This window comes from Rattus norvegicus, chromosome 1 (assembly GCF_036323735.1).
Source record: "Rattus norvegicus strain BN/NHsdMcwi chromosome 1, GRCr8, whole genome shotgun sequence".
Taxonomy (NCBI): domain Eukaryota; kingdom Metazoa; phylum Chordata; class Mammalia; order Rodentia; family Muridae; genus Rattus; species Rattus norvegicus.
Window position 1 is genome coordinate 201,104,016 of NC_086019.1, and position 5,547 is coordinate 201,109,562.

A 5,547-nucleotide genomic window follows, 5' to 3' on the forward strand; every position below is an offset into this window, starting at 1 on the left:
TTAAATTCTCGTCTATGAATGACTAGAATCAGAGGAAGAACAGATGGACGCTAGTCCTCAGCTCATGGCCATAAAGTTTACAAATAAACTCTTATGGTCATGGAATAGATCACCATAGCTGCTAACTTTGCTCCTTTACACACAGCATTATTCTCCAGGATGGTGAGCTTTTTCTTTCAATCATTTGGCCAGAGGCTTTTGTTTGTTTGTTTGTTTTTGTTTTTAGTTGTTGTTTGTTGTTGTTGTGTGTTTGTTTTTTCCAACCAAATTGACTTCCTAGAAAGAAATACTGTGAGGTCTGAGGAACAAGTTAGGAGCTATCATAAACAATTAGGCAAACGTCTATTTTGAAACATGGAAATGCAGCCCAATTTCTTATCCTCTATAATCTCTTGGGACAACCAAGCCACTGTGTATACTCCCGCTGGGTCTGTGCAGTAAGCAATGGGCCCCTGATGGTTTATTTAAAAGTGTACTGTCAGGGATAATGGTTTCAGATGAAGCTTCTGGCCTCTCGATGACTGCTATTGTTCCATGGGCTAATTATGTCTACCTTAGGTTCACTAATGTGGGCCAATCAAGTCTGTCACGTGGTATGATATTTCTGGCTGTTATTTTCTAAGGCCCTCTCTGCACCCTGCCTCAGTACCAGTGGGCATTGTGCAATAGTGTAGAAAAAGAAATGATTAATTTGAAGTTCGGGTGTGAGACAAGGTCAGCAAGGAAACACCCCTGGCTGGAGCGAGCGTTTCAAGATGAATCTGTGGCTTGCGATATCATCTTGCGAAACATTTCCCATTTTGTTACCAGGGGAAAGTCTGAAGCCTGACACTCAAGCCACTGCGGTGTTGGGTACCATGTCGCGTGATGGGCTTTTCATAAAAATTAGCTGACATTGTCATGAGCACACAAGTGAATTTATAGCTTTCATACCGGACTGCTGTTCCCAGAGCAGTTTCCAATCACTTGGGTTTTTTATTAAGTTTATTGTTCCTTTATTGTTCAGTGGAGTGTGAGCAGTGAGATTACACATAAATATAAGTTCCCCGAGATGTGAAGTGTGGCTTGTGGAGTTAGGGAGAAGAGTGAAGGAAGGCTAACAGTCACTGAAATCACCTGAGAGATGAAACCCATCACCTGGCATTTCCATCACGAACTTCTCTAGAAAACAGAGGACGAGGGCTGCATTCGCATCACAATTTTCCTGGAAGGTTCCAGAGGAAGAACTCCAGGGACTTGAACATGGTATTGTCAACTTCCTTGTTACACCAGAAGCCCTGCCCCCTTCATCGTTCTCTCTGGTCCTTTTCTAGTCTTTAGTTGACTTCTCATTCCCTCATCTACCAAGGCACTCACTCACTGACGAGACTGTATTGCCTAATCTTGATTTTTCAACTCGATCCAGAATCAACTGATAAATAAATCAGGTGTGTCTCTGAAGAGGTCTCTATGTTGGGGAAACTAACCTGGGAAGACCCACTCTTACTGTTGGTGATACCATTGTATGAGCTTGGGTCCTGGACTGGTTGAGAAGAAGAAAGTAAGGTGAGCACCAGTGTCCATCTCTCTTTCTGCTTCCTGTCATGGACACAATGTGACCAGCTACCTCACACTTCTCCACCATGACTATGGTAGTTTGAAGGAAAATGGTCCCCATAGGCTCATTTATTTGAATGCTTTATCTGCTATTGGTGAAATTGTTTGGGAAGGATAAGGGGATGTGGCTTGTTGGAGGAGCGTGTCACTAGGGTTGGCCCTAGTTCCAGTTAGCTCTCTCTCTTCCTGCTTGAGGATCACATGCAGTCTCCGAGCTACTGTTCCAGTACCATGCCTCCCTATCTGCTACCCTGTGGAACCAGGAGTCCCAAATTAAATGATTTCTCTTACAAGTTGCCTTGGTCATGATGTCTCTTCACGGCAATAGAAAAGTAACAAAAACACTCACTAAGAAAAGAATCCTCTTAGTCAAAGAATCTGACTTTATTTTCAGAAATTGATAGGAACTTGTTAGCCAGGAAACTCATGGCACCCACCCATGGTGTCAAAGAAGAAGGCAGGGTGAGGCTCCAAGGCCTTTCACCTTCTCTTATAAATACCATAAAGTTGAAGCAACCCCAAGAAAGCACTCAGCTAAGCACTAGTGGTGGTATTCTCAGCAGTTGTGCAACAAAGGACCACAGATAATCAGAAGAGTAAGATTCACTTCCCCCGGTCAGAAGTTGATAGACTGAAGAGTATATACTTGACAAGCCCTTCTTTCAACCTGTAGTCATATCTTCCTATGAATATGAGTGTTCAGGTTAACAAAACCAGGACTATCCTTATGGTAGATTCTAGCAAGAATGGATGACAGCTGAATTAGGGCAGGTTGCATGGATACTTCCTTTGATACCTTTTTATGGCTGTCACAAATTACAACAGAGTATTTTAAGGAAGGAGAGATTCATTTGAGCCCCTAGTTTCAGAAAGTCTAGTCCATCTGCTTGGGAAAGACATGGCAATGGGAGTTGTTCACCTTGTATGATGAGAGAGTAAGACTCTATCTGTCATACTGAGACAGGCAAGACTCAAAGAGCTCAGGTTGCCTTCAAGGTCTGGCCCCAGAGACCCACTTCTCTTAGCCAAAACCCTGCCTCCTAGAGGTTGCACAATTCCCAAAACAGCACTACCAGCTAGAGACCAGGTATTCAAACCCATAAGCCTATGGGGGACATTTTACATTCAAGCTACAATAGAGCCAAGGAACTCCACCCTGGTCATAGTGTTCTGTGTGGTGAAGAGACACCTTTTGCTGGGATTTGACAGCTCATCTACAGAACCTGTATTTAGAGCTGAGAAGCTCACATCTACTTCCACAGATCTCATCTCTGATCCTATTACAGTTGTCCCAACCTAGGAGCTGAACACTCCCTGTGAGAAGCAGAGCCATGTCTGGCTCTCAGCTTTAACTCTTAGGACATGTTACAGCGTATCCACTACACATTTTGTAAACACTGGACACATTTGCAGAGTGATCTCCCTGACCGTGGACAAGCCAATGGCTTAGCAATGCTGATCCAAGAACTGAGTGGAATCTGAAGCATTAAACACAGGCAAAATCACTTTTGAAATAACTGCCAACATAAACTAACCCACAGAGGTACTGAGACTGAATCAGTGGTAGAATGCTTGCCTGGCACATGCCTGGGATCTCATCTCTAATACCACATATACACAAAAGAATTATAGAGAATGCAAGAGGTTAAGAAACTGGAGGCACAGAAATGGCCCACCCAAACCTACAGGAAACACCATGAACAACCTGAAGTATCCATCATTTCCTAAGACAGTGCTGATGTCCCATGTTTAAAACCTGCAGTGTCTTAGTGATGGCATAGCAAATACAGGACCAGTCTCCTTCATGGAATCCAATGAAAATATCAAGGAACCAGACTGGAAGGAGCTTATGACAGTGGGTTAGAGACTTAATCTGCTCTATCACCTTCCATGGGGACTTGAATTCTCCATCCCTGAGTAGACGATATTCCTGATTGATTATTGATTAAATGATTGTTGATTCATATAATGAATTCTACAGATGTTATTGATTGGTGTGATGATTATTTAAGATTTATCAGCCATCGTGTGGAGGTAAGTGAAATATTTCTACAACTAGACAGTGGTCCATTTACTTCCAAGAAGATGCGTAATAACTGAGAATGCGCAGAGGTATATTCCGCTACAGTCTCAGTGGATGGGGCAACAATGGGACATAGCTTGTTTGGTAGAGAGCATGTCTACCATGCACAAGGCCCTGAGTTCAATCCCCATTTTTTTTTAAAAAAAATGAGGCATGGTGATGTATTTCTGTAATTTTAACACTTGGAAGTTAGAGATGGGAAGATCAGAAGTTCAAGATCATCTTTGATTATAGAGCAAGTTCGAAGCTAGTCTGGGCTACAAGAGATCTTTTCTCAAACTAAACAAACCAAAACCATAACAGAGAGAATGCGCTGGCTCCATCCCAGTCCTTGCCTCTGAGACACAAATGTCCAAGGCCACAGCTTATACCTTGCTAGGTTTTCTCTTAGCACCCGAAGCACTTCCCATCTCTGAGAGTCAGTGGCTGTCTTCATGTACCAAACATCAGTTGATTCAAAGGGTGCAGCTCCTCCCCATCCCAACACCCTCCCTAGGCAGCCCCTCCCTACTGTGACACTTGTCACTAATCCTCCGGTTCAGACTACACATTTCATCCAGTCATAAGATGTCAGAGACAGTTCTGCCCATCAAAACAGGTGTAGGCTCAACCACACTCGGAAGACCTTCCGTACATTCAGTGGGTTCTTACTAGCCCTTCCTCTTCCACGGTATCCTCTGTGACTATACCCAATAATTCAAGTGCACATAGGTAGCAGCAACAGTATCTTTTGGGAAACCTGTCTGTGGCTTCTCTGGTTCAGAATCTCTCCCTCTGAAGTCCTTTGGGACCCTCCTTTTGCCTGAAGTCCTTTGGGACCCTCCTTTGCCTTGCTATATATTTCCTGACCGCTCCAAGCAAAGGGAAGGATGCTGCCTTCCTATGTGCTTCAGTCATTTTTGAAGCCTCCCTCAGCTCTCCAGCAACCCCATTTCATCCATGGCAACCTCTCTTAGCAAGTTGGTACCAAAAGTGTCTCTAGTAGGGTCCCCAGTCCTGGAGAACAGAGACTGCTACTTAAACAGAGACTGTAGTTTAACCCTCGTGGTACTTCCTGAGTTAAGCATGGTGCCTCACTTAAGCAGGATTAAACCAGAGCTGTGTTTAGCATGCCTGCATCTGAATCCTTAACACTGACATAACTCCGGTCACCACTTCCACAGCTATGCTGATGTGGGGCTGGAATCAGAGGGGGAAGCTTTGTTGCTTGGAGTGCATCCCTTCCTTTAGACAAGACAGGTTGGGGCCAGGGAGCTTTCCTTTCAGGGTTGTCACTGCCTCCTGCCCTGGGCGGCCATGTCTAGCCCCCAGGGCTACCTTCTCTGCTTCCTCAGGGCACTCTGTTAGCCGCTGGGCCTGGAAGCTGGGCCAAGGCCAGCCCTGCAGGCAGCAAGGGAGGCCCACCCTTTTTGCATCTGTGCAAACTGAAGAGCTAGCAGCAATATTCATCTTAATTTTCTCTTTAAACCCTTGAGTTGCATTACAGCTTCCATTGTGCTGGTGACAGACAAATGCCTCGCAATCAATCAAAGTTAGGGTGACTGATACACTAAACACCTTTGCTTAATGATGTGATTGTTTCTTATCTGCAAAGTAATGTCACTTATGGCTTTGCTATTTATAGTCAATGTAGTGTTAGACCATTTTATGCCCCTGATGCCTCTGTGGCCAGCCCATTAGCTGTGATTATGGACCAAAGGGGGATACAGACTCTGAAAGCTTGGAGACAGAAGCCTTCAGAGTGTTAATGCCTTCCTTACCCAGGGAAAGCCTGGCTCCCTCCCACACTCTTCCCTCTAGTTTCTTGCTGGCACTGGCGAGTAAATAAGACAATGGCTGGCTTTGACCAGCAAGTGCACCACCTGTGC